The sequence below is a fragment of the Ambystoma mexicanum genome, chromosome 2q (assembly GCF_040938575.1).
Source record: "Ambystoma mexicanum isolate Mex_15411 chromosome 2q, UKY_AmexF1_1, whole genome shotgun sequence".
Taxonomy (NCBI): Eukaryota; Metazoa; Chordata; class Amphibia; order Caudata; family Ambystomatidae; genus Ambystoma; species Ambystoma mexicanum.
In genome coordinates this window covers 1,005,501,401-1,005,513,733 of record NC_090924.1, presented here as the reverse complement: position 1 = coordinate 1,005,513,733, position 12,333 = coordinate 1,005,501,401, and the positions used below count along the sequence as shown (strand labels likewise).

At 46.4% G+C, this 12,333-nt stretch overlaps 1 protein-coding gene and 1 long non-coding RNA gene across 2 annotated transcripts in view; both read left to right on the top strand.

Moving 5' to 3' along the window:
* Nucleotides 1-12,333, top strand: part of NUP42 (nucleoporin 42) — a 528,594-nt gene that overhangs the window by 98,563 nt on the left and 417,698 nt on the right. The window lies entirely within an intron of this gene.
* On the top strand, nucleotides 9,473-10,010 carry LOC138569900 (uncharacterized). Its single transcript, XR_011303352.1, has 3 exons — nucleotides 9,473-9,589; nucleotides 9,698-9,821; nucleotides 9,923-10,010. It is a non-coding gene; the product is annotated as an uncharacterized lncRNA (long non-coding RNA).

The following is a 12,333-nucleotide window of genomic DNA, read 5'->3' as shown; positions in this document are numbered from 1 at the left end:
CAAGATCAGAACCAGAGAGAGGAGAGGCAATGGAAGGATCAGAGGGTAGCTGGAGAGAGAAGTCGAGATAAGGTTTGAAAGATGCGACGAGGGTGAGAGGATTGAGACTGGAGAAGGTCATAAAAGTAGGTGCGTTTAGCTGAGTTGAGGTAAGAGTCATAGAGGGTGTGATAGGAGAAGTAAGCTGTTTGGTTGGAGGGTGTGGGGTGTTTGAGCCAGAGTCGTTCAAGGCGCCTGAGGAGGTGGCGCATGGAGGAGAGATGAGATGAGATGAGAGCCAGGGTTGAGCAGGTCGGCGGGAAGGGCAGAAGGAGGAGAGAGGGTAAAGAAGATCAAGAGTGGAAGAGAGAGAGAGGAGGATAAGGTGGAAGAGGCTTCAGTAGCAGGAAGAGAAGAGGGAGAGTGGGTGGAGGGAAGAGGAACGGGATGCAAGGAATAGAGGGGGGATGAAATTGCGTAGATCACGCCGGAAGAAGTGGGTGGTGGATGGGGGGAGGGAACTTAGGGGGGAGGATGGGAGGGAAAAATAGAGCAAGGAGTGTTTGGAAAGATAGTTGGGTAGGATAGAAATAGGAGAAGCAGTGAAAGAGGAGTTAAAGATGAGGTTGATAGTGGAGCCAGACTGATGAGTAGGAGGGGACGGGAGGGGGGAGTCGAGGATAGATAAGAGAGGAGAGGTGGGAGGGATAGAGGAGAGATGGAGATTGAAGTCACCAATTAAAAGTAGTGGAGTAGGGCAAGGAGTAATGAAACTGAGGAGATGGTCAATGTCCTCATAGGAGCCTAGAGGGCCAGGGGGGGCGATAAATTATGAGGAATGGAATAGCATGGGGAGTATTAAAGATTTTGAACATGAATTCAAAGGAAGGGAGAGTAAGTAGCGAAGTAGGAGAGGGAGAGGAGGTAAAGTGAGGACGAAAAAGAAAGCCTAAGCCACCTCTGCGGCCTGAGGAATGAGGGATATGTTAAAAAGAGGATGAGGATGAAGTGAGGGAAGCAGGAACGGGGGTGTTGTGGGGAGGGATCCAGGTTTCTGTAATGCAGAGAAATTAGAGGTTGAGGCGTAGGAAAAGGTCAAGAACAGCCGTAGTTTAGTTGCAGATCGATTGGGTGTTCCAAAGGGCAACGATCAAAGGCATTGGAAGTATTAGTGATTTGAGGGTAGATGGGTTTGTGGCGGTGGAGTGGGTGTTTGGAAGCAGGGGCAGTGTGTGTAAGGGGGTGGTGGGGAGGAGAGATGGCCATGATGAGTAGGCAGAGAATATTGAGGGGGGAGGAGAGGAGGAAGAGGAGAGGAACGGGACTGTGAGGAGGAACGGAGCATAACAGAGAGTAACGGGCAGTGAGGGGGTGGCTAGTGAGTAGGGAGGGCAGCCTATGGGAGTATTCCTGAGAGGGATCGGGACTGAGGGGATGAAGAAAGAGGATGGAGTAAGGGGGAGGAGTGCAAATCGCTGGGGCGGGGGGCAAGGAAGGGGAAGGCTGAGTCAGTAGCAGACTGGGGAGATAAGTCCAAGGTGCTAGTGGGAGGACACAGAGATCAGGTGGATCTGGCTTCACAGACAATAATAAAAAAGGTAGGGAGGTCAGTAGATGATTGGGGGGAGATGGAGAGGGTGTAAAAAGCAGGGGGGGCAGGAATTACACAAGGAGTGTTCCAGGGGCAAGAAGTCAAGGTGCAGGTGGAAGGAGCAGGAGAGGGCGCAGAAGGTCGGGTGGATCAGGTTCAACTGTCTGGAGCACACAGGATGGAGGAAGGTGTCCCAGAGGGAGCAGAGCGGTAAGGGGGCAGCCGAGGCCGAGGTGAGCTGGAGAGAGAGGACAATCAGTGTGAGCTGGGGAAGACGCTCAGCAGTGGGCCAATGGAGGGAGGATCGAGTCACCTGCAGGATAGGAGTAGGGTGAAGACAGCAGGAGCACACATGTTAAAGGCAGCGGCTGGCGAAGATATAGCAGTCCATTGAAGTGGGCTTCCGTAACTCTGAAGGTAGACCAAGCGTCAGGTAGTATACTGCAGGCAGAAGGAGGAAGCAGGATCCTGGGAACAGTGGGAGGAAGGAACGGAGGAGCAGGCCGTACTGCCAAGAGCGCCAGGAAGGGGGTTAAACCCCAGGAGGATCTATGGAGAAGACAGCAGACACGGTACAGTCGGGTACAACCAATGATGGAGAATGGAGGCCAGGGCCAAGAGGGGGATCTCCAAGGAGAAAGATGTAAGGTCTGGAAGCCCAGCGCAAAACAGTTGTGTTAGGAGGGCCACCAAGGGAAGGTCAACAACAGCCAAAAGTGCAGGGCAGAGGCTGGGAGCACTGGCTGAAACGCCGGGGGAGACAGATGTAGGGCCAGCATGAACAGCGCGGAGCGGCACGGCAGGAGCCACAATTAGTAGTGCGCCCTCTGTGCGCTCTCTCCACCGTGAACTGTTCTATCATTGTTCCCATTCCCACCTCATGGAGCAGCATATTTTCCACGTAGGTGGTAGGATCCCTTCCTTCCTCTCTTTCTGGTAGCCCTACAATCCTAATGTTGCTCCTCCGTGCGCTCTCCTCAACGGCTTTGGCTCTACATTCTAGCATACAAACGTCAAATATTGCACCATTGACCGAAGCCCCCTGGTGATGTTCATCTTGTCCTCCATGTTTGTCTGTGCTGCACCCACTCTCTCCACCAGGCAATGCACATCTTGTCTAATCGGGCCCACATCTGTCTAATCGGGCCCACATCTGTCTAATCGGGCCCACATCTATTATTACCTCCTCTATCCTTGCTTCCATTGTCATCATTGGTACTGCTGTGGCCTCCAGTATTTGGTTGTCGGCCCCGACTGGGCCTGCACATTTGTTGCCATTGCCCCCTCCTGTGCAGTTGGGGGGGAAGCGGTTCTTTCCTCCTCCTCCTCCTCCTCCTCCTCCTCCTTTCAAGCAAAGGCCTCCATTTTCGTCTGTTTGGCCTTCCCAACTATTCTCTTGTCCAGCATGGGACCCAATCAGGCAGTGGTTCCCACTGTACGTGGCGATCGCTGGTGGTGTTCAGAGCGGAGGGCTGCCTGAGTAAGCTTCAGCGCATCAGTCATGCAGTGCTCCGGTGCCCTTTGTATGTGGTCGCTCTGTTGTAGGCCCCCATGCCTATGTCTGTCCACTTTGCCCACTTCAGTGTGTGCATTTGTTGCACTGCGCCTTCAATAGCGGATCCTATGGTGGTGCCCTGTGCATCTGTCATGGCCGCTCTTGCAGCCTCCTCTGCTGTTGTTGGTAGCCCTTACAACACTCTATGCTTCTCTGGGTCTCCTTTTAGTCTGACTCCATTTTTTAACACCTCACGCGCACCCGCTGCACCTTCCTTTTATGTCAGCCTCCTGCATCCACTGTAGGTCTCCACCTCTTACTGGCTCTTATCTCGGCCTCCGTGTGTTATCTGAGCATGCTCCGGTGCAGATCAGCGGCTGCCTGGCCCAATCCGTATCGGCCTGTCCCCTCTTAAGCGACTCCGCTCTGGATGACTGCTTTGTATGTCCGAGCTGCTTGCCTTTCTCCCTGGCTGCGCTGTCCTTTTTACTTCTTTCTGGTTGCCATCTTGCCTACTGCAGTCTCTCCGCCGCCACTAATCAGCTTCTTAGTGTTCCTCCCAAAACTTGTCAGTCGCTGTTGTATAGGATCTCTGGGTCCAGCAAACCTTTTGGTTCGAGGACCTCATTCTAAAGGTCCCCAGAGGAAAATACTGATTTCATTAGACCGTGTTTCCATTGATCGAACATCTGGCATTGAACCCAGCCTTTCTTTCTGCCTTTTTTGTTTATTGTTTCCAATTTGGGGGGGTTTCACCCTCCAACCCACACACTCTCCCGCGCTATTACCTCTATGATCTGGAGTCTTGCCTCAGAACCTCGCTTTCTCAACCCCCGCCCGATTTCCCCCCCACCCAAGATTACCCCCCTAAAAAAAAAAACGCATGCATGCAGATAACACACACACCAAAACATATGCGCACACACACTTCACCGTTACCCTCTGCCTCTGCTTCCGGATCCCATCCGCCCCTGCATGCTCCTGTGTGCGGCAGGGGCATGACATTTCCATTTAGAAATGCTGCTCCTTGCGTTTACGGAGCGATCTTTAGAAAACAACATCTTCACTTAGGACCAACCTTTTTGGTAGTGCATTCAAGCAATTAAACAAGTAGAAAATAAGGGTACCTGTAAGACCATAGGTCCTCCAGGTAACTTATATGTGAAAAAACAGACAATGGACTTTGGTATTTGGGGCTAGAGCAATCTGCTATACAATCAATAGATGATCTTCATATCAAAAAATCTTTTTTAATTTCCAAATGAACACTTTTAGTACTGTTTGCTCATCGAGCACATCGATTCATACACGTTTGACATCTTCTCATTCCTTTCACCATCTATACAATCTCACATTCCGTACAATCAATGATCAATTTTTACAAATAAAACGGGTAAATTTAACCTGTGTACGAAAAAACATTTCATTGTACAATTCTTGTTACACCAGTGACCATTCTTTGTGTGTAATTATGTAGAATAGCTCCATAGCTTATTCAAAAGTTCAACATATATTTCAGTCATACAGTGGCCATTGTTCAATTGGCCCACATTTCATCGACCTTCTTCAGGATCTAGCCAGACCTCAAATCTGGTCTGGCCTATTAATATTAGGTTAACAATGTCTTCCGGTACATATCGACAAAATCAAACCATAACATCACATTAATCTCTAGCCCCTTACTCTTGACGACACAGAACACTTGTGTGTGTACATGTCAAAATTGATTATACTGGTTGGCACTCGCCTCCAACATCCAATTGATTGGGGTAGTGTCAAGAAGGGATCTTATCCTTCAGGCCTTCCAGCAATCACATCAAGAACAGCCTGAAAATGAACGGGAGAACACTGTGAACTCGGTTCTCCTTGTCTTATCAATCTAAGTTAATACATCAATCACTTGTGCACAGTAACACAGGGTGAACATCCACTTACTTATTCAAGAGAGTTGACCACTAGACGTTAGTTCCTCTCTTCATCTGACTCATTAGTTCTTTAAAGGTCAGCCAGTTGGGGCAATTTCCAACTGATCATAGAGACGGGTAATGTCTTTTTTTTTTCCCAAACTAGGGAGGGAACGACAAAAGACGTGTTTTTAAATCGCACCCCAATTGCATCATCCTCCTATATACTAAGCTATTAACAGGTTAAGTCACCCTTTAACATGTGCCGTCAACCAAACTTACCCAAAAAAGTTATTCAGATCGGTGGCCCTGTAATTGCAGCTCATCAAACCAAGTGACCCAGTAGGATGTACTAAAACCTCCAGCAGATTCTGAAAGTTATTGGATCTACATTTACAGTGAATTCTAAAGGGGAGAAACAAGGGGAGCGTCTGCAATATTGCTGCCAATATGGTAGACAACTAGTTTGGTGCATACCTCTATCGAGTACAGATACACTCTGTCTACATTATGTTGTGTCCGTAGACAGTCACAACATTGTTATTAATGATCCCCCTCATCGGTCGTATTTGGGGTGCAGCAAAGCCTGACATGCAGTTTAAATCCTAAACCCATAGGCATACGTGCGTGTCACTAAAAACTGCCTGTATAGTGAGGCTGTTTACTACTTGTGTATATGGAATGTGCGCGCACCCTAATGCCTAATGTGCATCTGTTATGCTGAGGACTAGTGCTCCTATGGACAGCATTTCGTGCTAATGGAAATACACTTGCGTTATATCACGGGCCCCCGTGCCTATTGCCGTCCGCTGATGTGCAACCAAGCACTAGCACCAGTAAAATAAGGGGACAAAAGCCAGGTTTTTTTCAATGGGGGACAAAGGGGTCGCCCGAGGAAGAGGCAGCAGCAATTTGGACCAGATGTCAGGACCCGCCAATGGTATCGGAACCATTAGTGATGGATCAAATACCAATTTTCAACTTATCTTAGTCTATTCTGACAAGTGCCGAACTAGAGTTACTAGCGACAGGGTGCCAAACTAGAGTTACTAGCGACAGGTTTATCCTTTTGTGCCGGTGTCCAAGGCAGATGCTTTCACTTGTGAAATGGAGTTACATAGTTTCTTTAGGAACAACCGACTTAAACATTACTTTGAGATCTATCTACCAAGTTTGAACAGGAAGGACATGAAAACCCACAATGAACTAGAGATGATAAACATCACTGGTCTTAAGCATACATCATATTTTACACCTCCACCGCGTGTGTGCCCACCAGAAATCCTCACTTTCGAAAATCTAGTGATAAAACAAACGCAAGAAGCACTTAAAAAAAGAAATTATCATCAAGACAATTTGAAGAGAGGGAGGAGAGTCTCGAGAACCTTTGTGAAAACTGTTGACCATCAAACCCGCCGATAAAGGTGGAGGTATTGTTATTATGGACACTTGAAAATATAAAGAAGAGTGCCTAAGACTGCTGGGAGATGTGGGGATCCTATATAAAATTAGATCATGAACCAACGGATAGACTCGAGGCTGAAATTCTGAGTCTCATGAAACATTCTAGTGACGAAAAATGGATAAGTCAGGAAGATCTACACCTATTTAAGAACCACCCTAAGAATGGTGCTTTCTATATATTACCCAAAGTGCATAAAAATCCAGCACATCCACCAGGCAGACCTATAGTCTTGGCTATAGATTCATTATTAGAACCTCTGTCGATATACACTGATTTTTTTTTAAATGTTTTTTTTAAAAAAGTTTTTAAACCATTTGTACATAATGCCCGTGTACATCAAGGATGCTACCAACATGATTAACATCATAAGTGACAAAGATGACATCCTTGTGACAATGGATGTAGTCACTTTATACCTCTATTCTCCAGATGCAATGCCTTGATGTATTGGTTACATTTCTAGATAAACGAGCCACCACCATTCACCACCGACAGGGTTTATCCTTGAATGTGCCAGATTAGCAATGAGTGAGAACTTTTTCTTGTTTAAGAAACAACTGTACAAACAACTTAGGGGTGCGAGTATGGGTTCCACTTTCGCACCTGAGGTGGCAAATCTGTACATGGCTAATTTTGAGGATGTACATATCTTGGGCGTGGAAAACTGTCTACAGCAACAAGACTTTGGAGAAAAGTTGGAAACGCTTTATTGATGTGTTTCTAGTCTGGAGAGGATCGAGCGAGTCCCTGCTGATGTTTTTCGAATGGGTCAATACATGTGACCGAAATATTAAGTTTACCATCGAGTGGGATCACACACAAGTTTCCTAGATCTCATGATCCGGAAAAATGATACAGCATTGGAGACCACGCTCTATAGGAAGAAAACGGATAAGAACAGTCTCTTACATTACTGGAGTTTTCATCCCAACGGACTCGTAGGAACAGTAGTAATGTGAATGATTTTCAGGAAAATTCAACTATCCTAAAGGAGAGACTGACGGACAGGGGTTATCTGAAAAAACTTGTGAAACAGCACTACAAAAGAGCGGTGAATACACATCGGGACAAATGCCTTGCCCCTAGAGTGGGACAAACCAATGATGGCTTGATCTGTGTGTCCACGTACTCGCCTATAAGCAATATGTTTAAGAAAAGCATTAATAAAAACTGCCACCTGGTAAAACGGATGGGCTCTTTGGCAAAAAAAATCCTGTTTGGCTTTAAACGCAACACCAATCTAAGACATACTGGTTCATACGTACATTGATACGGAAGGGAAGCAGACAGTGAGAAACCAATGGGGGCTACCACCCATCATTGGACACTATAAGTGTGGCAACTGCGCGGCCTCTCTCTACAGAGACATGAAAAACCTTTGAACATGGCAAAGTCAAATGGACTATGAAAGACAAAACACACTGCCCCACTAAAAATGCTGTGTACATAATTGTGCCCATGTAACATGTTGTATGTGGGTAAAACTAAACGCCGAGTGCGCCAGCGTATCTTAGAACATCGGTCATGTATTCGTAACAAGATTGAGGATAAATCCCCTTGTTGATCATTTCAACAGACTCGGACACACCGACCAGGACATAAGATGGTTTGTATTACAAACTATCAAAGTACCCACGAGGGGACGTGACGTGTCGACAATGCTGCATCGGGTCAAACAGAGATTGAGTAATTCCCTGGACACTGTGAAACAGGGTCTGAACATCTCAATCGTGTGGAGCAAATTAAAAGTATCCTAAACCGCGGTCAATACTGCATTGATCCACTCAGATGATTGGGGTACCGACGGATCACCCTTCATCAGTTTACCAAGCCATTTTTAGCCCCTTCAGCTGAGGGGGCCTCCCCTGCCCCCCAAGTATGAACTCTGCTGTTGCACTCATCATTATGTGGACGGTTACACAGTAGCATGTTTTGCACTCCGTGGTTCTCCATTCTGTCTTGTCATTTTTCACTAATGTTTTGAATATGTTCCCCAAATATTCATTTCAACGATGTTCATGATTTTGGCTTTCACCAGCACCGGTTGAGTACTAGGGCCGAGCGGTAGACTCCACAGACCAACGTTGGAGCCCATTGTATTCTTTGCATTTTTTCCATATTTTGCATATTTTGATCCCTATCCCGGATCAGCTGCCATTCCACTGTTAAGAGCAACCCTTACCCTATGTAGATACTGTTCCAACAATTATGTTGTTGCTGGACTGTACACACCACATTTTCTCAATAAGGGGTACCTGCATTGAGCACCTCTTTGGATTTATCCTATTGATTTAGCACGCTTCGATGTGGGGATATGTGCAGTCCCTTTCTAGTCCCATCACGGACAAGGTAGCCACGCCCAGGGGGTCCTCGCTATTCACTAGGGCGCTGCCGTTTTTGCCCGGCCCACTCAGAGAGGAGGAAGACTCCAGCACCTGTTACAGAGAGCAGCCAGGTAAGCGCTGTTGTGCTGGCCCTTGCTAGATTTTTTTGCTACATTGATTCTGTTGCTTTATTTAACATGCACGTTATGTTTTCGCACATGACCATCAGCATATTCCCTCGTATATTCAATCCGCAATCTCGGTTGGCATATAAGCGCTGGTCATTATGTGATTAGAGCACATCAGCGGATGGCAATAGGCACAGGGGTCAGAGCTACACTGCAAATTTATTTCCACTAGCACGAAATGCTGTCCATAGGAGCACTAGTCCTCAGCATAACAGATGCACACTAGGCATTAGGGTGCGAGCACGATCTGTATGCATAAGTAGTAAACCGCCTCACTAGACAGGCAGTTTTTAGTGACACGCACGTATGCCTATGCGGTTAGAATTTAAACTGCACGTCAGGCTTTTCTGGACCCCAAATACGACTGATGAGGGTGATCATTAATAACACTATTGTGACTGTCTACGGACACAACCTAATGTAGGCTGGGTATGTGCACTTGATGGAGGTATACACGAAATAAGTTGTCTACCATATTGGCAGCAATATTGCAGACGCTCCCCTTGTTTCTCCCCTTTAGAATTCGCTGTAAATGAAGATCCGATAACTTTCAGAAACTGCCGGAAGTTTTAGTACATCATACTGGGTCACTCGGTTTGACAAGCTGCAATTACAGGGCAACCGACTTGGAAACCTTTTTTGGGTAAGTTTGGTTGACGGCACGTGTTAAAGGGTGACTTAATCTGTTAATAGCTTAGTGTACGAGGATGGTGTGATTTTTAAAACGTGTCTTTTGTGGTTCCCTCCCTAGTTTGAGAAAGAGACATTACCAGTCTGTATGAGCAGTTGGAAATTGACCTAACTGGCTGACCATTAAGGAACTAATGAGTCAGATGAAGAGAGGAACTAACGTCTAGTGGTCAACTCTTGAATATGTAAGTGGATGTTCACCCTGTGCTACTCTGCACAAGTGATTGATGTATTAACTTAGATTGATAAGACCAGGAGAACCGGGTTCACTGTGTTCTCTCGTTAGTTTTCAGGCTGTTCTTGATGTGATTGCTGGAAGGCCTGAAGGATAAGATCCCTTGTTGACACTACCCCCATCAATTGGATGTTGGAGGTGAGTGCCAAACAGTTTAGTCAATTTTGACATGTAGACACAAGTGTTCTGTCGCCAAGAGTAAGGGGCTATAGATTAATGTGGTGATATTGTTTTTGATTTTGTATATCTGTATCAGAAGACATTGTTCACCTAATAATAATAGGCCAGACCAGATTTGTGGTCTGGCTAGATCCTGAAGAAGGTAGATGAATTGTGGGCCATTTGAACAACAGCCACTGTACGACTGAAACATATGTAGATCTTGTGAATAAGCTGTGGAGCTATTCTACATAATTACACACAAAGAATGGTCACTGGTTTAACAAAAATTGTACTTTGAAATGTTTTTTGTATACAGGTTAAATTTACCTGTTTTGTTTGTAAAAATTGATCATTGGTTGTACGGAATGTGAGATTGTATGGATGGTGAAATGAATGATCAGATGTAAAATATTTATGAATCGATGTACTCGATGAGCAAACAGTACTAAAAGTGTTCATTTGAAAATAAGATATATTTTTTTTATATGAAGATCGTCTATTGATTATATAGCAGATTGCTCTATCCCCAAATACCAAGGTCCCTTTTCTGTTTTTACAAGCAATTAAATACATGGAAAAAAATTGCTTTAGGATCAGTCGGGAGCTCCTCTTCGGCACGTCCTCACTCCATGGCTGTTGGCAATGCTCCTCAATACGGGGGCCTCCTTCGACAAGGAAAGAACATGAGATCCTTACCCACCTTTCTCATTTCCAACAGGTATCCTATGCTCCCGTGGCTACATGTGTGGGTCTTAAATGCACCAGTGATTTGCTGCGAGGAAATTGCTATCCAAACTGTCGTGGCCAGCCATAGTGACATCACCCGTCTCACAAAAGGCTAACCATCGCCAAAATATAACCCCTATACCTGCTGTTCGTCCTGTCCAATGTCCCAATATGACTGCCATTTTGAAAGTAAAAAATGCTCATTGGGCAGTATTCACAAGGGCCATGTTTAAAGTAAACAGATTTTTATTTTTTTATTTTATAGTGCATTTGTAAGGCGCTTATACATCAAGAAATTGTTTCAAAGCGCCCACAGGGCAAAGGGGAGGGAACATAGGAACAAAAGCAAAGAATAAACATAGGATCAGGGGAAAAAAAGGTGGTCCTACTAGGCCATGTGAGCATTAAGAACATGCAAGTGCAGGGAGAGCGAAGCGAGAGTGACAGGGTATGGGATAGGAGTTCCACAGAGGGAAGTGCCAAGGAGTCAGTTGTGTGCAACAGTAAGTGCCTGGCAGAGATTGGTAGGTGTAGAGTGATCACCTGCCATTAGTAAGTGCAGGCCCGTGGAACACAAGCCAGTGGGGGCTAGAAGGCATGTGCTGGGATGATGCGGAAGGCTGAAGACGAGTGGGCGGAAGGCCGGGACCCAGAAGGACACAAGGATCCAGGCCACCAATCTCAGCCTGGTATTAGCTAGGGAGTGAGAGGGGGAAGGAGTAGGTCAAGAGGAAAGCCTTGAGCTTCCCGAATTTGAGGAGGTCTGGCTCAAGACGGAGAGGAGGCTGTTCCAGAGAAGGAAGCCAGCCGAGGTGAGATCTTCCATCTGCTCGCTGCTTAGAAGAGCGCCTGACAAGAAGAGAGTTGCAGCCGGACAAGCGTAAAGGTCTGGAAGGAAGGTATTTGGTGAGAGCAAGTTGTAGATAGTGGTTCTCTGCCCCAAACAGCCTTATGGATGATGCAGAGGGATTTAAATTTGATTCTCGCAACAACCGGGAGCCATTGGAATGATTTTCAGGTTGGAAGGATACGGTCCCTGGGCTTGAGGCCAAGGATAAGGCTCGCAGCCCTATTCTGGACAAGCTGGAGGGGGCGGAGAGAGGAAAAGGGTAGATTACGAAGAGGCTGTTGCAGTTGTCAAGCCTAGAGAGTATGAGGGCTCTAGAGACGTTGAGCATCTGGAGTAAAGTGAGGAAAGGAAGGATACCTCTGAGGAGTTGTAGTTGAAAATGGGCCTGCTTGGCAAGATCCAAGATGTGAGGGAGGAAAGAGCGAGATCAGTCGAAGATTTCTCCAAGTTTGTTTGCTTCAAATGCAGGAGAAGTGAGAGAGCCCATAGATGGTGGCCAGAGTAAAGGGAGGAAAGAGGGGGTGGGAGTCCCAATATGAAGGATCTCAGTCTTGCTCGCATTGAGGCAGAGATCAGGGCCCGCCAAGACGGGATAGCAGATATGCAGTCGGGAATAGTAGAGGAAGAAAGGGGAGCATCAGAGGGAAGTTTGAAGAAGAGTTGGGTGTCATCTGCATAACACTGGTAGTGAGGGGAGAATGTGGCGATAAGGTGAGCAAGCAGA